The sequence below is a fragment of the Thalassophryne amazonica genome, chromosome 12 (genome assembly GCF_902500255.1).
Source record: "Thalassophryne amazonica chromosome 12, fThaAma1.1, whole genome shotgun sequence".
Taxonomy (NCBI): domain Eukaryota; kingdom Metazoa; phylum Chordata; class Actinopteri; order Batrachoidiformes; family Batrachoididae; genus Thalassophryne; species Thalassophryne amazonica.
In genome coordinates, this window is record NC_047114.1 from 81324456 (window position 1) to 81349807 (window position 25352).

The 25352-nt window shown below is 41.6% G+C and overlaps 1 protein-coding gene across 2 annotated transcripts in view; it reads left to right on the forward strand.

The window, feature by feature from the left end:
* Nucleotides 1–4399: 4399 nt before the first annotated feature.
* Nucleotides 4400–25352, forward strand: part of yes1 (YES proto-oncogene 1, Src family tyrosine kinase) — a 65944-nt gene continuing 44991 nt past the window's right edge. For both annotated transcript variants that reach the window (XM_034183194.1, XM_034183193.1), the window contains exon 1: nucleotides 4400–4737. The gene's annotated coding sequence lies outside the window, so the exon portion shown is untranslated. The remainder of the gene's footprint in view (nucleotides 4738–25352) is intronic.

Genomic DNA, 25352 nt, shown 5'->3' on the forward strand with positions numbered 1-25352 from the left:
CAGATAAGTGGTCACACCAGGAGCTGCACGAGTGTGTGATTCGGAGGTGGAGGTTCTCCTCCTAACTGTGTACAGACTATAGACCACTGAGTGTAAGGAGTTACACTCATTCATCTTTTCTCTGCTTTCTGCCAGCAGTACCAGGGTCGACAGCCGAAGACAGAGGTCACCTGGGGATTCGGGACTTGGCGGCTCCGGTGTTCTTCAGACCGTTGGTGGTGGAGGCCGTGTGGAACGCGGTCTCTCTCTCGTCGGGGTCTTCTATCTTCGAGCCTGCCCACACGTCACCTGGTGTTAATTGACTTTGCAATTTCTGTACATTTAGTTGTGTATTGTCACAACAGTAAATTGTTACCTTTTGGTTTACTCATTGTCCGTTCATTTGCGCCCCCTGTTGTGGGTCCGTGCTACGACACCTTCCCAACAGTAGCTGTAGCCAGGTAGGGGTCAATGAAGAATTACACAGAGGTCAAACTTTAAAAATGCTTCAGTTGTGTTGAAAAATATATCACATTATTTGTCTGATCATAACAATTCCAAAAATGTATAGTTTGGGCTATCTATGATGGAGTTTTAAGGTGGCAGTAATTAAACCATTACTTAAAAAGCCATCACTTGACCCAGCTATCTTAGCTAATTATAGGCCAATCTCCAACCTTCCTTTTCTCTCAGAAATTCTTGAAAGGGTAGTTGTAAAACAGCTAACTGATCATCTGCAGAGGAATGGTCTATTTGAAGAGTTGCAGTCAGGTTTCAGAATTCATCATAGTACAGAAACAGCATTAGTGAAGGTTACAAATGATCTTCTTATGGCCTCAGACAGTGGACTCATCTATGTGCTTGTTCTGTTAGACCTCAGTGCTGCTTTTGATACTGTTGACCATAAAATTTTATTAGAGATTAGAGCATGCCATAGGTATTAAAGGCACTACGCTGCGGTGGTTTGAATCATATTTATCTAATAGATTACAATTTGTTCATGTAAATGGGGAATCTTCTTCACAGACTAAGGTTAATTATGGAGTTCCACAAGGTTCTGTGCTAGGACCAATTTTATTCACTTTATACATGCTTCCCTTAGGCAGTATTATTAGACGGCATTGCTTAAATTTTCATTGTTACGCAGATGATACCCAGCTTTATCTATCCATGAAGCCAGAGGACACACACCAATTAGCTAAACTGCAGGATTGTCTTACAGACATAAAGACATGGATAACCTCTAATTTCCTGCTTTTAAACTCAGATAAAACTGAAGTTATTGTACTTGGCCCCACAAATCTTAGAAACATGGTGTCTAACCAGATCCTTACTCTGGATGGCATTACCCTGACCTCTAGTAATACTGTGAGAAATCTTGGAGTCATTTTTGATCAGGATATGTCATTCAATGCGCATATTAAACAAATATGTAGGACTGCTTTTTTGCATTTACGCAATATCTCTAAAATTAGAAAGGTCTTGTCTCAGAGTGATGCTGAAAAACTAATTCATGCATTTATTTCCTCTAGGCTGGACTATTGTAATTCATTATCAGGTTGTCCTAAAAGTTCCCTGAAAAGCCTTCAGTTAATTCAAAATGCTGCAGCTAGAGTACTGACAGGGACTAGAAGGAGAGAGCATATCTCACCCATATTGGCCTCTCTTCATTGGCTTCCTGTTAATTCTAGAATAGAATTTAAAATTCTTCTTCTTACTTATAAGGTTTTGAATAATCAGGTCCCATCTTATCTTAGGGACCTCATAGTACCATATCACCCCAATAGAGCGCTTCGCTCTCAGACTGCAGGCTTACTTGTAGTCTGAGAGCAAGTAAGCCTGTAGTTCCTAAGATTAGGCTTAAAACATTCCTTTTTGCTAAAGCTTATAGTTAGGGCTGGATCAGGTGACCCTGAACCATCCCTTAGTTATGCTGCTATAGACTTAGACTGCTGGGGGGTTCCCATGATGCACTGAGTGTTTCTTTCTCCTTTTGCTCTGTATGCACCACTCTGCATTTAATCATTAGTGATTGATCTCTGCTCCCCTCCAAAGCATGTCTTTTTCCTGGTTCTCTCCCTCAGCCCTAACCAGTCCCAGCAGAAGACTGCCCCTCCCTGAGCCTGGTTCTGCTGGAGGTTTCTTCCTGTTAAAAGGGAGTTTTTCCTTCCCACTGTCGCCAAGTGCTTGCTCACAGGGGGTCGTTTTGACTGTTGGGGTTTTTCCGTAATTATTGTATGGTCTTGCCTTACAATATAAAGCGCCTTGGGGCAACTGTTTGTTGTGATTTGGCGCTATATAAATAAAATTGATTGATTGATTGAGTTATGGGGTAAAAACAGCAAAAATGGTGACAAAGGTCAATTTCAGTTTGTACAGGGGTCAAAAGTTAAAGTTGCTCCAATTTCAGCAAAAAATGATGCAAATTATTGGCTGAAATAAAAGGATCAATAAATGGAATAGTTTTGACTGTGATGAATGTTTTGTCTCCAAAGTAAAGGTCAAACAAGGTTAGCATCCATTGAATTCTATGACATGTGACATGTGTTACCCTGTAACACAATAACTAAGCATGACAGATGGTGCAAACTATTCCTTATTAGAACCCTATTAATCCAAAATATAATTTGCATGATTTTTACTGAAATTGGAGCAACTTTAATATTTGACCCCTGTACAAACTGAAATTGACCTTTGTCACATTTTTTGCTGTTTTGACCCCATAACTCCAGAACATTCTGTCATAGATAGTCCAAACTATACCTTTTTGGAATCGTTATGATCAGACAAGTAATGTGATATAGTTTTCAACATGATTGAAGCATTTTTAAAGTTTGACATCTGTGTAATTCCTCATTGATCCCAACCTGGCTACAGCTACCACCCTGGGATGGCTATCATACATTTTCGTGTAAGCCATGATACACTGAGGCTGGATTCTAAGTGTCGTTTCTTCCCCTTAAGTGGTACCAAAAACCTGCTTGGGCCATGGACTATTCCCACTGTTGCCTGTGTGCTTGCTCTCAGGGGTTTGGTAAGGTTAGACCTTACTCGTGTTAAGCGACTTGAGGCAGCTTTGTTGTGTTTGGTGCTATATAAATAAAATCAATTTCAATAAATTAATGCACACAGTCAGCACAGCGCTGAGTGACAGCTATGATTAGGGGTGGCCAATGGGGTGACCAGGATTCAGATTGAGATGGCCATGGCCCCCCCTTCCACTCCTTCAATCTGCCAATGCCCAAAACGTAAAATTTTTTTCTCACTGGTTGCCACACCTTAACGTATATATTCATCATTTCTCAAAATGATCTCTGGGGAAATTTATGATGGTCCTCCATTATTTTTTTTTCCTCTGTGTGTTTGACACATTGTGGCCTCTATTTTATGAAACATTAGTTATTTCCACCTTGTCTGTAAGCAACTGAATTTGAATTGTATCGATTCTGACCTTTAAAAATCAATTCTCAAATCGTAAAAGTAAATATTGCAATATCATGAGTAAAGTGAGACCCTTCGGCTGCTCCCTTGTTTGCACTTGGGGTCGCCACAAATCTGAGGTAGATTTGCATGTTGAATTGGCACAAGTTTTAACAAAGTTTTAACAAGTTTTAACTGACAAAACTTCACATTATATGGAGAAATGGTGCAGGGGTGGGATTTGAACCGGGAACCTTCCACACTGAAACCAAGTGCACTAGCTGCTTGGCCACCACCCCTAGCTATTGCAGTCATGAGTATTATTTTTTATTATTTATTTTTCCTCAGCGCTAAGTAGTAGTAGTCCCACTTGATCCAAGATGGTTGTGGATAATGTGGGACAAGCAGTGCGCTAATGCGGCTTGGGCACAGACCGGAGTTGGTCAGGTCACCTGGGCAAGGGAGGTCTGAATTTGAAACTCGAAACCCCATATGACATATAGATACTTCACTGATGATGTGTCCAAGTGCATCAAAAGATGTATCTCTTAATTATAACAGTAGTAGCCAGTAAACCAGTATTGATCAGTATGTCTTGTATTTATATTGAGTATTTGTATTTATATTTATATTAGCAAAGTGTTTTCTTTTTTGCATTTTTGACACCCTATGTGCTTCTTACCCTGTGTGCTGCTATGCAATGCTGCTGGAATCTCAGTTTTCTTGAGGGAGTCTTCCCAAGAGATCAATAAAGTTCTGTCTAATCTAATTTCTAATCTATAATAATTTTTTAAAAAATATCATATTTTTCTAATATATCTGTTTTTATTCACTGTTGTCATATAAGGGACTTGGTTCTGCATTTCATTTATTTATTTATTTGTCCCACTGGAAATGGTCGGATATTTTTCATGATACGCGAAGGCATCAGTGTGCGCCTTGGAATTCCGAGCCGCCCGGGGCTCCTTGAAGGCACCGTGGTTCCCTGTATGGCCTGCTCGGCTCCTCGGCTCCACTCTGCCCTTTTGTTGTGTGGCGCTTCTGACCTGTTACCGCTCGCTGGTTTCTGGGCGTTTTAGCCGGTTTTTTGTAGCTTTTATCGGGACCTACCGAGAAGCCTGTATCGGCTGGTTGCGTGTCGGTGGATTTAAAGGACTATTCCCGAGCCGAGCGGAGGACTTTGGCTTGTTGGAGCAGTTAATGGGACAGATGGAAGACTGAGATTCCGCCTGGACGCTGCCTGCGGCGGCTGCTTCCAGCCGGACTGTCGCAGTCAAACAAACGAGTGCACAGGACGCATGTAGTCCAAGTAAAACACAGTGAAGTTCGCTTTGAAAGGTAAGAAAAACACATAAGTCACATATGAGCGTGCGGTGTTGTGGCACCGGGAGAAAGTTGGTGGAAATGGGAACTTTCCTCGTTGTGTTCCGCTGTTTCGTTTTACGGTGTAATTAACTGTAATAACAAGGTGGAAGTCAGGCCTTTTTCCCCTGTGCTTTATAATGATGTAATCTTGTGTTAAAGTTTTTGGAATGTGTTTTAATTCAACTTTAAACACTCTGAATAAACGGCTGTAGGCTTCAGCAGCCTCACAGGCCTCCAGAAGAAATGTATTCTGTTTTGTTAGTAGTACTGCTGCTGCTGGTGCTAATCCACAGGATTGTACATTTAGGTTTGTTCACTTGTGGTGGAGAAATATCCTCGTGTGTGTGTGTGTGTGTGTGTGTGTGTGTGTGTGTGTGTGTGTGTTCAGATGCAGAAATCCACTGTCCCCACTGTGTGCAGTAATCCTCCTCCGTGGATAATCCCTGTGTTAGTGCAGCAGAATGGAATGGAGTGAGGGGCACTAACAGGTGGTGCTGGGTGGTTCAGGGACTTCATTGGGACCAGATCTAGAACAGAATCCCTGGCTTTCTTCCTGACAGTGAGGACTTCACAACAAAATTGTTAATTGTACCCCTGCAAACAAAAGTTTTAGGCGTGTGTAGAGATGAAGCACCCTGTCCGCCTGGTCATGAGTGTTGTAAGAGCAACTCTTCTTAAACCAGTTAATCTATTTCAGCGAAACCTCACGCAATGGTAGGACAAAGGAAACTAATTCCATTCTAGTGAAGAGGAGATAATTGGAATTTTCGGTTTAGTTGTTGCATCATATAATATTGATATCATAAGCACTCCTTCGAAACTGGTGTATGGATTTGAGCAAAAGCTGACACAATGATATCACACCATATGAAGCTGTTTATGAAGGAAAATTATACTTATATATAAGGGGTGTGAAGCTTTCAGTATCTCAAGATTCGATTCGGATTCATAGGGTGACGATTCAATTCAAAAATCAATTTTCAATTCTAAATCAATTCAGTACATAGAGCTGCTAATTTCAGGGTCTACTCAAGTGTGCTGTCATGTGCTATGAAAGGTGGTGCCATAAAAGCAAAGTATGTCTAAGATTAGGTAGTTTTATATTTAAAAAGGAAGTGGCTATTCACACGGCAAGACTCTGGCGGTAAAACTTGGAACTACTTGTATAAACAAACATACTGCATTAAATGAGAGTAATGGACGCGGCCGCCATTCGAATAGGGTCGGCCTTTTGCCACCACAGTCTTGCTGTGCGAATACTGAAATGAGAGTTATGGACACGGCCGAATAAAAAAAAAAAATCATCAAAATCGAAAAATATTAAAGGAGTTAAGACATCTTGAATGCAGTATGTTTGTTTATACAAGTAGTTCCAAGTTTTGCCACCAGAGTCTTGCCATGCAAATATACGTACCACAGTCTTGCCGTGTGAATAGCCAAATGAGAGTTATGGACACGGCCGCCATGTGAATAGCCACGGCCATTTAAAAAAGGCAATGTAAACAAATACAAATCTATGAATAATGGTATTTGTTTTCCGTGGAGCTGTAGGCTGTATATATGCTGGACGAAGACTTCATAACATCACCCATTGGTTTCCTATAGAGAACCAGAACAGCTGAAATTACCCCCTTTTGGGCATTGCCATGTTGAGAGCCCCATCTGCACTGATTCACGGTGAACTCATTAATACATAAAGGGGTTACGTGTGGGCGGCTCCGTGTGTGTGATGAAAAAAGCCTGAATACGCCCTTCTCTCTGACACGAAGCACAAGCTAACAGGCTTGCCTCAGTTTGGGTGTTTATTAAATCATGTTTTTGGGGATTGTGTGGTGGTTCTCCTAATGCTTTACTCTGATGTGGACAGTAAAAGTTATGAGCCACATATTTACTCAGTAATCCTGATTTAAGTGGACTTACCGACAGCTGCTAAAATTGCTAACACTGTTAGCATACAACATTAAATAAGACAAGCGTTTCACTTAGCGTCAATATTGCAACAGGGACATCTTAGATGATCCGCTGTGAAGTTTCACTGCACAACAAGCCGTATTATTCCAGGTGTTTGAAATAAAATACTTCAAACAGACATAGCAACAACACAACAGTGAGTGGCTGCTGCAACGGGGCTATGAGAGGAGCAGTTGCCGCTGAACTCAGCATCTGTCACTCAAACGACGGCCACAGTTGTACAGAACTTGCACAGTTGCCATGTAGGCAGAACCCACCTATAAAGACCAAAACCATTTTTTGTGCCAGGTTGTAAACATGTTTATTTCTGCTCTAAAGTTAAACATTTTAACACGGAGCCTTATGGGAAAGTGCTTTGTTTTGGAGCCAGCCTCAAGTGGCCAGTCAAGGAATTACAAGAAATATGATTTCTGCTTCAGGGTCCAAATTCAGGCTCAAGTGTTGCCGCTTGGTTGTTTCTGGGATTTTTCGGTTAATGATATTCTTGATGAATATTCTTGACAAAATTCTATTTTGCCATCCATCCAACCATTTTCTATACCTGCTTACTTCAATTAAGGATCACGGTGGGGCTGATGCCTATCTCAGCAGTCATAGGGCATGAGGCGGGGTGCACCCTAGACAGGTTGCCAGTCTTATCAAGGGGCCACATATAGACAGACAAACACATTCCAGTGCACCTGAAACCCCTTTCACACCGGGTCTGCTTCGAGTTGCGTCATGCGGTGTCATTGCGACGCCAAGTTTATGCAGCCTAGCGCTGAGTTAATGCAGCCTAACGCCACACAGCCGAGTCTTACCTTTTTTTTCATGCACGCGTCACAAAATGAGTCAAATTTTTGTGACAGGGTTTATTTTAACTCAGTATTACTAACCCTACTCCTAACCCAACTCTAACCTTAACCATAACCTAACCCTACTCCTTCCTCCAACCCTAACCATAACCACCCATGACCCCCCCCGCTTCACTTTTAATTTTGTGCATTCATCACGGAATATATTAGAATGAATTTGTGCTGCCGTGACAAAAATTAGGTGCTTTTCGTCACAATATCACAAACCAATAGATTCATGTATATTTCGTGCTGCTGAGTCACAGCTTGCCGTGACACTGGGTTGCGCCACAATACCGCGAGGGACCCAAAGGGCGATGTGAAACGGACGCAAAAAAATTTAACGTTTAATTTTCTCGCTGATTTTTGGCGTAGAGCACTGTATGCAGAAAGGCAGTAGTTTTCACGCAAGTTGAGGCAATGTAACGGTACTTAACGTGACTGGATGCCACACCCACACAATATAATGCTACCCGACGCCAATTTATGATTCCTGCTGTGCTCCATTGTTGCCGAATTATAAATCACGCAGCCTGGCTGCAGCTCCTCGGCGCTCTCATCTCCTCGAGTTCCCTCACGATTGTGTTAAATAAAGTCCATCAACTCCTGCTCACAGTCCGATCACCAGGTAGGGGACATGTCTACATCATGTGTCCTCACAGAGGACATCTCCACGTTCACTCACGGACGGAGCATGCACGCATGTCGACGGATCACCGGCTGCAGCTCCGCGGTCACAGGAAGAAACGAGAAGAGAAATAAGAGCGCATACCTGCTCATTACAGCCTGGCTGCAGCTCCTCTGTGCTCTCACCTCGTCAAGCCCCCCCCCCCCCCCCCCCCCGCTGCGCGCAACTAACGCAGACATTCCTGCGTTATTAGACACGCAGCATATGCAACTTGAAGCAGACCCGGTGTGAAAGGGGCTTAACCTGCATGTCTTTTGGAAGTGGGAGGAAGGCGACACACCCACAGGGAACCCATATGCAAACTCCACACAAAAAGGCCCCCAGGTGGGAAGCAATCCCATGACCTTCTTGCTGTGAAGCAACAGCAGTAACCACTAAGCCACTGTGCCATCTCTATTCCCCATTTTTTTTTTTATTAATTTAAAGAACATACAACATACATACATACAAGAACATCAATCTGTTATCAAGTCTTTCATATGACTGTGAAAGACTGTGTGCCATATCATGAATGGTACGATATGGCACACCCCTAACATACACATAAAAATACATGGGGGGGTGTCATTTTGTGAGCATGGTCACAGATCTCTTATTATCTGGTTGGAAATGGTAAAATTTCTCTTTTGTGTAAGACACAGGGCCAGAGTCATGAGGCTATGCTCACATGCTGGCAAACTGAAAAGAAAATATTCTGACTTCAGGAATCCCTGGCCATCGATTTTTGAGCACTCTGTAGTTGATTATTGAAGAACGGAAAGAGCAGGTCTTTTTTTTGTAGATTGGGGATGCTTCGTTCTGTGCCAGCCTCACTCTCTCTTTGACGGGCACAGCAGGTGGCCTCAGTGCCATGAATGGATTCGGAAGGAAGTTCCCGTTTCCCCCGGCGCCCTCCCCTTGACTTACTGTGACTGGCATAGATGGTAGGCTGCCCTGAAGATAAGTGGGTACTGTGCCTCAATAAGTATGCCGGGGATCTTTTTGTAACTACTTTTAGTTGTGTACTTTAAGCTTGTCAGTTTGTCCCCAGTTTGCCTTTTTGGTTGTATGAAAAGACCAAGAATAGAATAATTTTCTGATATTTGCACACACCTTAATACAGCTAATCTTTGGGCTAGAATGACCAGATCGTATGATGATCTGTTGGGTTTGAATCACAATTGTGCCCAAAGATTTAGTTGAACTCGTGATCACATGATTAGTTTCCTGCATGCATAGGCTGCCAGTTTGACTCTGGGCTGACAGGTGGTGGACGAGGCTACCAACTCATCCATAGTGATGACGTTTTTGCATCGATATCAATTTGTCTCTCCAGGTAGACATTATCATTAGGTTCTTTGTATAAATGGCTCTTCTTCACCATCAGGTGTTTGTGTTTTTCCTGTTTTGTGTTAGTTGCATGACAGAAATGTTATCAGCATGTCCACTGTCTTGATGTTGATTCTCCAGACATTGACCTGCTCTATTCATTCATGGGCTAAGTTGGTTATTGAATTTTTATGAGGATGCTGGCAGTGTACAATTTGTTTAATGTCTGGTCCAACTGTCTGTACATTTGACATTTGTGCTGTGACGTACAGCTCCTCCAGGTAATGTCTAAATGAGTTCAGGGTTGTGGTGCATGGGTGCAAAGAGCTCCCAACAGTTCCAAGTGGTTCAAAATCAACAGTCCTGCATTACACAACAGCGAAAACACAATGAACCATTATTTTGTAATTGTGTAACAGTGTCTAAAATGCAAATAACTTTGTCACAAATCCACACAGCTCCGTGAGAAGGTTTATTCAGCTGAAACAGACTTCCTCCTTCTCTTTGTGTTCAACCGGGGCTACCCAATGTCAGGCATGCTGACCACACTCCTAGGCCTGGGCGATTTGGCCTAAAAATAAAATCTCCGATTTTTTTAGAAAAAATTTGACTTTCAATTTTTTCCAATCCCCCCCCCCTCCTTTTTTAAAGAAAACATTTAGTACAAATGACAGAGATAACTCAAAACAAGTTTTGCTTTTTTTTTTTATCAAAAACGTAACAAAAGTAACCCCTACTTACCTCCTGGAATTGAAGCTCCAACTGTTCTTTTGATTTAAATACCACACTTGGGGAAATAATTTCACCAGATAAGCTGCTTTTTAGCAGGAGTTTGCGCTCTTGTTCCCCACATAAAGTGTGGCATTTTTCCCACGCAGCTGGATGCCTCTGTTTTAGATGCTGGAATAAGTTTGTTGTGCGGCTGCGTTTTGTTGCAGTGGGCTTTAGACAAACTTTGCAGCATTCAGTCACTTGTTCCACGTCTGTCGCAATCCCAAGCCAATAACAAAACTCGCTTTTCATTAGCGGTTAGCCATGTTTGTTATTGTGTGAAGGAAACAGGACGGGGAGGTGGGAGCTACTGAAGGTCCTGGGGACAATAAGGTGCGCCGCAGCAAGAGGAGAAAAAACTCAAATTATTTATTTTTAAATCGTTCGCAAAAAAAAACTCAAATTAATCGATAAAATCGACATATCGCCCAGGCCTACACACTCCCATGGCAATGGACAAATTCAGTGGAACATAATACATTTCTTTTAATTAGATTAAATTGTTGTACATACGAGGTCTGTTAGAAAAGTAACGGACCTTTTTATTTTTTGCAAAAACTATATGGATTTGAATCATGTGTGATTGCATCAGCCAAGCTTGAACCTTCGTGCGCATTCGTGAGTTTTTTCACACCTGTCGGTTGCGTCATTCGCCTGTGAGCACGCCTTGTGGGAGGAGTGGTCCAGCCCCCTCGTCGGATTTTCATTTTCTGGAAATTGGCTGATCGACTGCCGCTTTGCTTCATCAAAATTTTTTCAGAAAGTGTGAGAGACAGCCAAGTGGAAACCATTTGGAAAATTCAGATGGCTTTCGGTGAAGATCTTATGGGGATCACACAGATTAAGGACAATTACAACTGGATTAAAGACGGCCCACAGCAGCGGATGGCGCGCCGCGCACCGAGCGGCGATCAGCAGGCTCAAACGACCAGATCATTTCGAAAGTGAACGCTTTGTTGATCCGGGACGTCGTCTGACTACCAGAGAAATGGCAAGACAGCTGGACATAGCACTTTTTCAGCACATTCCACTGTTACAGGAGTTTTTGTAATGGAAAGAGGAGCGGAGAAATTTGCCACGGAGCTGCTCATGGCGCGGGACGAAAGCACCTCCGTGTTGGTCTAATAGGACATGCCCTAACATGCCCAGCTCTTGCACCATTCGGAAAATTCAGACGGCTTTCAGTGGCTTTTCAGTCGTGTGACTATCCGAGAAATTGTGGACGAGCTGGACATGCTACAACATGTCCTGTGAGACTTCATCACGGCGTTGCTTTTTGTTCTGTGCTCTGCGCCTCCGTCCCGACGCGCAGATTTCTCTGCACGTCTTTTCATGACAAAAAACTCCTGTAACAGTGGAATGTGCCGTTCATTTCCAAAGTAAACGCTTTGTTGTTCCGGGACTTTGTCTGACTACCACAGAAATGGCAGAAGAGTTTGACATCAGCACTTTTTCGGCATGAAAAGACGTGCGGAGGGATTCGCGCATCGGGACGGAGGCGCAGGGCACAGAACAAAAAGAAACGCCGTGATGAAGCCTCACAGGACATGTTGTAGCATGTCCAGCTCGTCCACAATTTCTCGGATAGTCACACGACTGAAAAGCCACCGAAAGCCGTCTGAATTTTCCGAATGGTGCAAGAGCTGGGCATGTTAGGGCTTGTCCTGTGAGACCAACATGGAGGTGCTTTCGTCCCACGCCATGAGCGGCTCCGTGGTGAATTTCTCCGCTCCTCTTTCCATTACAAAAACTCCTGTACCAAAATGATTGTGTTTCATTTAAATACACCCGAAATGCGCACGTACTCAGCCTTTTTCCATGTTCATAGATCTGCTTGCAGCTGCGTGTGTTCGCTTTTTAATGTGTGCACACAGTCGCGTGTATTTAAACTCAGGTCACTCCTGTCAGCTGTGCAGAACACATCACTGCACTTGGAAAACAGTGGACTGTATCACGAGGTTTTTACAGTTTCATTACTGCCTCATATGTAGCCAAAGCTGCTATTTTCTACCTCTGTGGAAGTGCGATCTGTTCTCTCCTGCACGGTGTGGAAACAGAGTCATTTAACATTATTATTATTATTATTTTTTTTTGTCTTGGTGGATCATTTTCATTGTGTACAGATGCTTCTGAGTCTGGCTGTGGTAAAGGCTGCTGTGAATGAAGCGCTGTGACTCGTTAAACTTTTAAAGCTCCGGTTGCTCCGATCAGGTCTGCTAATTTGATCAGACCTGATCGATCAGGGTGTCTGATAATCGCACCGACATGCAGCGATGAAGCTTTTATTTTAAAAGCTTCATCGCGTACAGACCCAGACAGAGCTTTAATTCATTTGAAAGCTTGACTCTTAGTCTTGTCCATCCAAATTGGAAGTCTCAAAAACCAGTTTTATTTGTTATTACCTATCATCCACCTGGTCGTTACTGTGAGTTTCTCTGTGAATTTTCAGACCATTTGTCTGACTAAGTGCTTAGCTCAGATAAGATAATTACAGTGGGTGATTTTAACATCCACATAGATGCTGAGAATGACAGCCTCAACACTGCATTTAATGTATTATTAGATTCAGTTGGCTTCGCTCAAAATGTAAATGAGCCAACCTACCATTTTAACCGCACTTTAGATCTTGTTCTGACATATGGCATAGAAATGGAAGACATAACAGTATTCCCTGAAAACCCCGTGTTGTCTGATCATTTCTTAATAACATTTACATTTACTTTAATGGACTACCCAGCAGTGGGGAATAAGTTTCATTACAGTAGAAGTCTTTCTGAAAGCGCTGTAACTACGTTTAAGGATATGATTCCTTCTTTGTTATGTTCTTCAATGCCATATACCAACACAGTGCAGAGTAGCTACCTAAACTCTGTGAGTGAGATAGATTATCTCGTCAATAGCTTTACATCCTCATTAAGCACAACTTTGGATGCTGTAGCTCCTCTGAAAAAGAGAGCTTTAAATCAGAAATGCTTGACTCCGTGGTATAACCCACAGACCCGCAGCTTAAAGCAGATAACCCGTAAGCTGGAGAGGAAATGGCGTCTCACTAATTTAGAAGATCTTCATTTAGCCTGGACAAAGAGTCTGTTGCTCTATAAAAAAGCCCTCCGTAAAGTTAGGACATCTTACTAGTCATCACTAATTGAAGAAAATAAGAACAACCCCAGGTTTCTTTTCAGCACTGTAGCCAGGCTGACAAAGAGTCAGAGCTCTATTGAGCCGACTATTCCTTTAACTTTAACTAGTAATGACTTTGTGACTTTCTTTGCAAATAAAATTTTAACTATTAGAGAAAAAATTATTCATAACCATCCCAAAGACATATCTTTATGTTCGGATGCCTTCAGTAATGCTGGTATTTGGCTAGACTCTTTCTCTCCGATTGTTCTGTCTGAGTTATTTTCATTAGTTACTTCCTCCAAACCATCAACATGTCTATTAGACCCCATTCCTACCAGGCTGCTCAAGGAAGCCCTACCATTAGTTAATGCTTCGATCTTAAATAAGATCAATCTATCTTTATTAGTTGGCTATGTACCACAGGCTTTTAAGGTGGCAGTAATTAAACCATTACATAAAAAGCCATCACTTGACCCAGCTATCTTAGCTAATTATTGGCCAATCTCCAACCTTCCTTTTCTCTCAAAAATTCTTGAAAGGGTAGTTGTAAAACAGCTAACTGATCATCTGCAGAGGAATGGTCTATTTGAAGAGTTTCAGTCAGGTTTCAGAATTCATCATAGTACAGAAACAGCATTAGTGAAGGTTACAAATGATCTTCTTATGGCCTCAGACAGTGGACTCATCTCTGTGCTTGTTCTGTTAGACCTCAGTGCTGCTTTTGATACTGTTGACCATAAAATTTTATTACAGAGATTAGAGCATGCCATAGGTATTAAAGGCACTGCGCTGCAGTGGTCTGAATCATATTTATCTAATAGATTACAATTTGTTCATGTAAATGGGGAGTCTTCTTCACAGACTAAGGTTAATTATGGAGTTCCACAAGGTTCTGTGCTAGGACCAATTTTATTCACTTTATACATGCTTCCCTTAGGCAGTGTTATTAGAAAGCATTGCTTAAATTTTCATTGTTACGCAGATGATACCCAGCTTTATCTATCCATGAAGCCAGAGGACACACACCAATTAGTTGAACTGCAGGAATATCTTTCAGACATAAAGACATGGATGACCTCTAATTTCCTGCTTTTAAATTCAGATAAAACTGAAGTTATTGTTCTTGGCCCCACAAATCTTAGAAACATGGTGTCTAACCAGAGCCTTACTCTGGATGGCATTACCCTGACGTCCAGTAATACTGTGAGAAATCTTGGAGTCATTTTTGATCAGGATATGTCCTTCAATGCGCATATTAAGCAAATATGTAGGACTGCTTTTGCATTTGCACAATATCTCTAAAATTAGAAAGGTCTTGTCTCAGAGTGATGCTGAAAAGCTAATTCATGTATTTATTTCTTTTAGGCTGGACTACTGTAATTCATTATTATCAGGTTGTCCTAAAAGTTCCCTGAAAAGCCTTCAGTTAATTCAAAATGCTGCAGCTAGAGTACTGACGGGGACTAGAAGGAGAGAGCATATTTCACCCATATTGGCCTCTCTTCATTGGCTCCCTGTTAATTCCAGAACAGAATTTAAAATTCTTCTTCTTACTTATAAGGTTCTGAATAATCAGGTCCCATCTTATCATAGGGACCTCATAGTACCATATCACCCCAATAGAGTGCTTCGCTCTCAGACTGCAGGCTTACTTGTAGTTCCTAGGGTTTGTAAGAGTAGAATGGGAGGCAGAGCTTCAGCTTTCAGGCTCCTCTCCTGTGGAACCAGCTCCCAATTCAGATCAGGGAGACAGACACCCTCTCTACTTTTAAGATTAAGCTTAAAACTTTCCTTTTTGAAAAAGCTTATAGTTAGGGCTGGATCAGGTGATCCTGAACCATCCCTTAGTTATGCTGCTATAGAGTTAGACTGCTGGGGGGTTTCCCATGATGCACTGAGTGTTTCTTTTTATTCACCTCTTTTTGCTCTGTATGCACCACTCTGCTTTTAATCATTGGTGATTGATCTCTGCTCTCTTCCACAGCATGTCTTTTTCCTGATTCTCTCCCCTCAGCCCCAACCAGTCCCAGCAGGAAACTGCCCCTCCCTGAGCCTGGTTCTGCTGGAGATTTCTTCCTGTTAAAAGGGAGTTTTTCCTTCCCACTGTCGCCAAGTGCTTGCTCATAGGGGGTCGTTTTGACCGTTGGGGTTTTTCTGTAATTATTGTATGGCTTTTGCCTTACAGTATAAAGCGCCTTGGGGCAACTGTTTGTTGTGATTTGGCGCTATATAAATAAAATTGGTTTGATTTGATTTTGATTTGACATACATGTTAACGGTTTTGCAGATTACTTGAAAAAAGAAAACGAAATCTGTTGTTCAACCACATGACCATCACATTGTTTTGACTCCTCGGGGCCTGTAAAGGATTCCTCTTTTTTCTTTTGACCTTTCTTCCATCTGCACAGAAGGAAAAATACGCAAGAAGGAGGACACAGACCTCTCAAACACCTCTTTATATATTTTTCTTTCAAAATACTGAAACAGTTTTCGATTATAAATACAGCACAGTCCATCTGGAAATCTGAGTTTAGGATTCCATAAAAAGCTAGGCTCTGTCCGCTTAGTGCTTTGGAGAAAGGCTTCTGGTCAGCTCTTTTGTCAGTCTGTTTTGCCTTTTGTTATGGCCAGAGAGAATGCACCTTCTGGTGCACCCCACAGAGGCGAGCACGTGCACTCTGAACTATCCAAACCCATACACATGCTAACGCACAACGCTACAAATGCTAATGAGGAGTCTGTCCTGACAGACAGTGATCGATTCAACATTCAAAACATCCATTTTTCTGTGTGGCCACACTCTGACGTGGCATTGTGTCCAAATTTACAGCCACATTCATGACAATTGGAATTGAAAACAAAATAGAATCAATGCACTACATAGTTTATTGTGTTTGTCAACAATAGTGCCAAACACAACCATCTGATGCATTTCACAACTCAGCCCAGTTCTGTTGTTTCACTGACAGACCATCCATACTGATACGACAGACCATACTGAACATTTAAATTAATCATTACAGTCTGGAAAAAATATGCTCCCTTCCATCAGTACATTAATGTGAGAAGTGAGGGTGAGAATATTTGTTGCGACGGGAAACCAAGTATTTACTCTGTGGTTAACCTACCGGAACTAATGCCGACAAGTCATATCAATCAGAGCTAATCAAATTACAGGGAGATTACCATATCCTCTCTAACTGTTTCCTAAATAAGGCAATTACACACACACACACACACACACACACACAATCTTTTCTTTGAGAAATGTGTCATTCCTTTGGTGGAACAGTGTGAGGTATCAGGGTGAAATGGTCTCAAGAAGGAAAGAAATGTGAGAAAGAGATTAAAATTATCTTCGATCATTTGTTAAAACTTAGACCACAAGGACAAATGGAGCTGCTGGAACAATTAGTGATTATTTATACAAACATTTTTGTACTGCCAGATAGGGATGTGAATCATACAACAACTCACGATTCAATTCGATTCTGATTCTTGGGGTGACGATTCGATTCAGAATCGATTTTCGATTCAAAGAGCTCTGAGAAATAGTTATATTACTTAAAAAATGTTTATGTTTAAGAAAATGCAGCTTTACAAGGTTAATCAAGTGATTCTAGATGTAAATTTACTTATCTGCTTTGCTCATTCAGAGTTGGCTGGCAGTTTAGCGAAGCGCTGGTCAGTAGTCGGCAGAGGCCGCTGCTCCGCTTCTTTTAGCTCCGGGTGATGACGTAGCATGTGGGCTTGTGGATCTGAAGTGTTTCCGAAGTACTTGACTTTCATTTTGCAGATTTTGCTCCTTCTTACGCAGCAAATAATAAAATCCAAAATGCGTCCAAACATTTGCCTTCAGCAAAGACGGTGCTGGCTGAATTAGCTCTTCATCCGCCATGCTAAGCAGCAGCTCACGAATGTCTGAAGCATGCCGGACCCTCCCCTCGCGGGGACGCTGCAGTACGGAAGCCGTTGCCTGACAAACAGTACGCGCAGTGAGTAAGCAAGAAAATGTTTTTAAAAAATGCTTTTTAAAAAATGCTTTTTAAAAACCAATTCTTGGACATTTTGGATCAATTCAGAATTGTAATAAATAAGAATCGCGATTCGGATGTGAATCGATTTTTTCCGACACCCCTACTGCCAGATAGTATGGACAAAAAAAACTTTAATCGTGATGGTGAATTCTACATTGCTTTACTTTTTTATTTATTTTTATGTTTCTACTATGTCCATTTTGAATGCTTCATAATAAATGCAGCATACCTTGGAAATACTGCCATTGCCAATAGGGGGATTGCATGTGTCAGTGCGCATGCCCAGAAGTAGCCCTCGCACAATGCATCATGGGATCACAGGTATGCCTAGAGTGTCGTCTATAGATGTAAACAAAGAGATATGTGGTATTTTTAAGCCAATTTTGGATGCAGAAGATGCACCTGGAGCGTTTATTAATTTACCAATTGAGGCAGCAACAGTAGCGGAACTAAAATGATGGTTAAATTGCAGAATTGCAAGTTTAAAAGGCAACAAAAGGGATCTGATAGAGAGGTAAGTTCCGACTAGCTTGCTTCTATGAGTTATTACCTTGTTCCATGTTCTGCTATGAAATATAAACCTGAAGAATATGGACCATGAACCCCCAGCTCTATATTCTGCTGTGGAATATGGATCTTCCCTTTTGAAAATGTCCACGTTTTAACAAAAGCAGGGGTCGAAATACATTTTTTAACCTACTTGCACTGGTGCTACTACAAAAAAATTACTTGCACCAAAAAAAAGTTACTTGCACAACCAAAAGTCAGTCTTATATCAACCTTAAAACTCCTCCTCTGATGTGTCAGACTCTTCCTCTCTGGGTTTTATTAATTTGAGAGCACGTTTTATTAATTCATGGACTCAATTAAAGGAAAACGTGTGCACAAATTATCATGGCCAGAAAAAAATATCACTTTAAGTGACCTCTCCCGGGTTCCGTAAAGGAACCGCGGTGGCAGCCAGTTTTTTTTTCATGTGCACACGCAAACTAATCGTCCGTGAAGATAATTTTATTAACTACACACATGTATAATAAAACAAATGGTGACTGGTTTATAACACAATGATGACAGAGTTTGAGGGCAGAGAGAGAGGAACTGCAGTGGCAGCCAGTTTTTTTTTCTTTTCTTTGTTTACATGTGCACAGGTGAACACAACAAATAGAGCACAGCAATTCACTCCATGTGTGAGAGTCATAAAATGCAGGGAAGATGACGACAACACACTGGAAATTGTTTTTTTCCTTATTTATTCCTTTATTGGTTCATTCTACTGGTGCTTATAGTTGATAAAACGTAGATAAAGTTACTTGCACCAGTGCTAGTACAGTATAAAATTACGTGCACCGCTCAAATAATACGTCCACAAACTAGCACATGCACGTACTATTTCGACCGCTGTTCCCTTTTGAAAATGTCCACATTTTAACAAAAGCATATATGAAATATTATTATGGACTTGTTAAAGTGAGGAATCAGAGCTTCTGGGCTTCAGGTTCAGGAAAAGGATCACAACTACCCCAGCAGATATCAACTTGGTCCATGAAGCAGAGCCACCAGGAACAGCTGAAGCTAAAATTCAGGAAACACTACAGCAACCACCAACTACACCATACCAACCAACATGGCAGAGCCCAGAGAACATACCACAGAAATTGAGCTCTTCGCTGTTGTCAGTCTACTAGCTATACCCATTTGGATGCATTCACCATTCAGCAGAGATGGAAACAGTAAAATGTCAATGTTACAGCCCTATGACCATATGACCAGACATCTATCACCATATTCACCTCCTGCAAGGCTATGTTTCTGCAGAACCTGTTTCTACACTTGGAGGCAGTCACAGCTCAGCTCTGTAAATTATTCAACTGTGTATAAAGCAATTATATGTAAAATAAATAATATTATTTGTACACAATGCTGTATAATTTGTTACAAAGATGTACTCATATCCTGATGTATAAAATTAATGAACTGGGAAAGGGAGAGCCCATTTTCAATCAGAGGGGCCCATATTTCATAGCAGAACATGGACCCGGGGTTCCATATTCTATCAGGGTTCATTTACAACCCCTGGCAATAATTATGGAATCACCGGCCTCGGAGGATGTTCATTCAGTTGTTTAATTTTGTAGAAAAAAGCAGATCACAGACATGACACAAAACTAAAGTCATTTCAAGTGGCAACTTTCTGGCTTTAAGAAACACTATAAGAAATCAGGAAAAATAATTGTGGCGGTCAGTAACAGTTACTTTTTTAGACCAAGCAGAGGGAAAAAAATATGGAATCACTCAATTCTGAGGAATAAATTATGGAATCACCCTGTAAATTTTCATCCCCAAAACTAACACCTGCATCAAATCAGATCTGCTTGTTAGTCTGCATCTAAAAAGGAGTGATCACATCTTGGAGAGCTGTTGCACCAAGTGGACTGACATGAATCATGGCTCCAACACGAGAGATGTCAATTGAAACAAAGGAGAGGATTATCAAACTCTTAAAAGAGGGTAAATCATCACGCGCAATGTTGCAAAAGATGTTGGTTGTTCACAGTCAGCTGTGTCTAAACTCTGGACCAAATACAAACAACAAGGGAAGGTTCTTAAAGGCAAACATACTGGTAGACCAAGGAAGACATCAAAGCATCAAGACAGAAAACTTAAAGCAATATGTCTCAAAAATTGAAAATGCACAACAAAACAAATGAGGAACGAATGGGAGGAAACTGGAGTCAACATCTGTGACCAAACTGTAAGAAACCGCCTAAAGGAAATTGGATTTACATACAGAAAAGCTAAACGAAAGCCATCATTAACACCTAAACAGAAAAAACAAGGTTACAATGGGCTAAGGAAAAGCAATCGTGGACTGTGGATGACTGGATGAAAGTCATATTCAGTGATGAATCTCGAATCTGCATTGGGCAAGGTGATGATGCTGGAACTTTTGTTTGGTGCCTTTCCAATGAGATTTATAAAGATGACTGCCTGAAGAGAACATGTAAATTTCCACAGTCATTGATGATATGGGGCTGCATGTCAGGTAAAGGCACTGGGGAGATGGCTGTCATTACATCATCAATAAATGCACAAGTTTACGTTGATATTTTGGACACTTTTCTTATCCCATCAATTGAAAAGATGTTTGGGGATGATGAAATCATTTTTAAAAACAAACCAAAAAAAAAATCCATGTTGAGCAATCTCACAGTGATGATCAATGACTTTCACTATCCTTCTTTAGAAACAGAAGCCACAATCAACAATTGCTTAGAGACACCATTAGCCTAAAATTGGATGAACGCAACCATGTTGCAAGCCCAGTACAAGGTGTTTCTACTCGGGCTGCAATAATTAATCAATTATTAAATTAATCAAGAACAATTTTGATAATCAGTCATTTTGAGACTTACTCTAAATGTCAAAATTCTTGTCCACTAACTGACATTTTATGGCTCAAACAACTGACCAATTAATCGGAAAATAATCAATATTGAAACTCTAATCATTAGTTGCTGGGAGGGGAATTGTACTAAATTGTTCTGGTTCAAACTTTTTCAATCCATTGTAAACTCTGTGTCTGGCAAAATGGAAAAATGCTGCACTGATGTGGAAAACCTATGTAATATTACATTTTTCCACACAGAAAATTGACCAAGAATCGACAAGGAAATAGATAAAGAATCAGACTGAAAACCAGAATTAATAACAGCATCAATATTGATAAAAATTTTAACAATTTTCATCCCTATTATTTGCAGCCCTAGTTTCTACTAAAGATCAATTCTTGCATGATGTGCAAATATTTGACCCATCATTAACAAGTATATCATTACACAAACAAACAAAAATTACAAAAAAAAAACAAAAAAAAAAAACAAGCACTGTCATATTCTTGAATAGCATTTCAGTATATAAGGATACAGTTATCACCTTCATTTGGCCCTGCTGAAGTGGCAACATATACATTATATTAGCTCAACAGACCAAATTAATTACTTAATAAACCAAATGCTCAACTGCATTCAGTGTGAGGTACATTCTTAGTTATACCGCAACATACAGTATATTTGTGAATGAGTGAGCGTACTCCCAGGGTACAGTGTGCAAAAGCACTCACTAGGCACAGGTACTGTGCAAATGCGCAAAAACTGGGATCAGACAACATTGAAGGTCATGTGACATGCAATCCAACGTGCCCCGCCTGCCAGCGAAGCAGTGGAAGATTAAGGCGGCACAGGCTGCTGCTTCCCACAGAATCCAATCAAACAATGCCAGAGAGCTGCAGGAGGCTACAGCTGCCAAACAGCCAATGTTCAAAAAGAAGCACTTCCCATTATCAGGAGAAAATGTTTGTTTTAGGCTTATTTTCTACCAAAGAAGAGCACACGAGCCAAAGTCACATCTAGTCATAACAGAAAAGAGAAGTTTGCACTCTGTCACCCCCAAAAATGGAACAACTGGTGCTGAGTGATAAAACTTCAAAGAAAACTGAACAAATATATCAACATAAAAGGACCACACATTATCTAAAATGTCTTTATATTCCACACCAAATTGTCTAAATATAGCTTGATTTAGGATTTAACTTTTAATCCTAACTATTCCACACTCTCTACCCTCCAGCAATTTGAAGGTCTATATACGAGGGCTGTCAATAAAGTAACGGTCCTTTTTATTTTTTTCAAAAACTATATGGATTTCATTCATATGTTTTTACGTCAGACATGCTTGAACCCTCGTGCGCATGCGTGAGTTTTTCCACGCCTGTCGGTGACGTCATTCGCCTGTGAGCACTCCTTGTGGGAGGAGTCGTCCAGCCCCTCGTCGGAATTCCTTTGTCTGAGAAGTTGCTGAGAGACTGGCGCGTTGTTTGATCAAAATTTTTTCTAAACCTGTGAGACACATCGAAGTGGACACGGTTCGAAAAATTAAGCTGGTTTTCAGTGAAAATTTTAACGGCTGATGAGAGATTTTGAGGTGATTCTGTCGCTTTAAGGACTTCCCACAGTGCGAGATGTCGCTCAGCGCTCTCAGGCGGCGTCATCAGCCTGTTCAAGCTGAAAACATCCACATTTCAGGTTCTATTGATCCAGGACGTCGTGAGAGAACAGAGAAGTTTCAGAAGAAGTCGGTTTCAGCATTTTATCCGGATATTCCACTGTTAAAGGAGATTTTTTAATGAAAGACGTGCGGACGGGTCCGCGCGTCGGGACGCAGCCGCCGCGACGCTCCGCCACAGGAAAAACACCTCTGTTGAAAGCCTTAAGGACAAGTTGGAACATGTCCTGCCTGTTAAACAATTTCTCATATACTCACTCCACTGAAAGCCATCAAAAGCCGCCTGGATTTTACAAATGGTTATCAACACGGAGGTGTTTTTCCTGTGCCGCCGCACCGCGTCGGCTGCGTCCCGACGCGCGGATCCGTCCGCACGTCTTTCATTAAAAAAATCTCCTTTAACAGTGGAATATCCGGATAAAATGCTGAAACCGACTTCTTCTGAAACTTCTCTGTTCTCTCACGACGTCCTGGATCAATAGAGCCTGAAATGTGGAGGTTTTCAGCTTGAACAGGCTGACGACGGCGGCTGAGAGCGCTGAGCGACGTCTCGCACCGTGGGAAGTCCTTAAAGCGACAGTATCACCTCAAAATCTCTCATCAGCCGTTAAAATTTTCACTGAAAACCAGCTTAATTTTTCGAACCATGTCCACTTCGATGTGTCTCACAGGTTTAGAAAAAATTTTGGTCAAACAACGCGCCAGTCTCTCAGCAACTTATCAGACAAAGGAATTCCGACGAGGGGCTGGACGACTCCTCCCACAAGGAGTGCTCACAGGCGAATGACGTCACCGACAGGCGTGGAAAAACTCACTCATGCGCACGAGGGTTCAAGCATGTCTGACATAAAAACATATGAATGAAATCCATGTAGTTTTTGAAAAAAATAAAAATGACCGTTACTTTATTGACAGCCCTCGTATGTAGATAATATTTAGCAGCCATGGTGTTTTTGTCATGCACCCAGTGATGATCAAGTGCGACGTAGCTCTCATTACGATATGGCTTCTGTCAAAGTTTTAACCTTTGAGCTTCAGCTTTGTGTAATACATTCACTTCTGACGCACACTGCTGCCTTCCAGGATGTACACTCAGTCATCACATGAATTCAAGGCTCTGCCCGAGTTACTCTGCTGTGAATTAATGACCCAACATGTAAAAAGGGTGAACGGGATACATGTTTTGACAAGGTGTGGATTATGGAAGATATATTTGAAGTATCAGATACATTAAAGTTTTCACAGTCACAGGCATTTCAGATGTCCAAGCCGTTAATCTTGTAGGAACCATCATGCCGTTTAGAATCCAAAGATGCATTTTTTCAAAGATACATTAATCCTACTACTACTATTATTATCAGAACAGTTTGACAACATAAAAGTAGTCATGGCCTGATCATTGAGGACTTTGTGAAGTGGTGTGACGAGTCACTTCATCAAATAAACATATCTAAAACAAAATATACGAGGGCTGTCAATAAAGTAACGGTCCTTTTTATTTTTTTCAAAAACTATATGGATTTCATTCATATGTTTTTACGTCAGACATGCTTGAACCCTCGTGCGCATGCGTGAGTTTTTCCACGCCTGTCGGTGACGTCATTCGCCTGTGAGCACTCCTTGTGGGAGGAGTCATCCAGCTCCTCGTCGGAATTCCTTTGTCTGAGAAGTTGCTGAGAGACTGGCGTGTTGTTTGATCAAAATTTTTTCTAAACCTGTGAGACACATCGAAGTGGACTTGGTTCAAAAAATTAAGCTGGTTTTCAGTGAAAATTTTAACGGCTGATGAGAGATTTTGAGGTGATTCTGTCGCTTTAAGGACTTCCCACGGTGCGAGACGTCGCGCAGCGCTCTCAGCCGCCGTCGTCAGCCTGTTCAAGCTGAAAACCTCCACATTTCAGGCTCTATTGATCCAGGACGTCGTGAGAGAACAGAGAAGTTTCAGAAGAAGTCGGTTTCAGCATTTTATCCGGATATTTCACTGTTAAAGGAGATTTTTTTAATGAAAGACGTGCGGACGGGTCCGCGCGTCGGGACGCAGCCGACGCGGTGCGGCGGCACAGGAAAAATACCTCTGTGTTGATAACCATTTGTAAAATCCAGGTGGCTTTTGATGGCTTTCAGTGGAGTGAGTATATGAGAAATTGTTTAACAGCAGGACATGTTCCAACTTGTCCTTAAGGCTTCCAACAGAGGTGTTTTTCCTGTGGAGGAGCATCGCGGCGGCTGCGAGCCGACGCGCGGACCCGTCTGCACGTCTTTCATTAAAAAAATCTCCTTTAACAGTGGAATATCCGGATAAAATGCTGAAACCGACTTCTTCTGAAACTTCTCTGTTCTCTCACGACGTCCTGGATCAATAGAGCCTGAAATGTGGAGGTTTTCAGCTTGAACAGGCTGACGACGGCGGCTGAGAGTGCTGCGCGACGTCTCGCACCGTGGGAAGTCCTTAAAGCGACAGAATCACCTCAAAATCTCTCATCAGCCGTTAAAATTTTCACTGAAAACCAGCTTAATTTTTTGAACCGTGTCCACTTCGATGTGTCTCACAGGTTTAGAAAAAATTTTGATCAAACAACGCGCCAGTCTCTCAGCAACTTCTCAGACAAAGGAATTCTGACGAGGGGCTGGACGACTCCTCCCACAAGGAGTGCTCACAGGCGAATGACGTCACCGACAGGCGTGGAAAAACTCACGCATGCGCACGAGGGTTCAAGCATGTCTGACGTAAAAACATATGAATGAAATCCATATAGTTTTTGAAAAAAATAAAAAGGACCGTTACTTTATTGACAG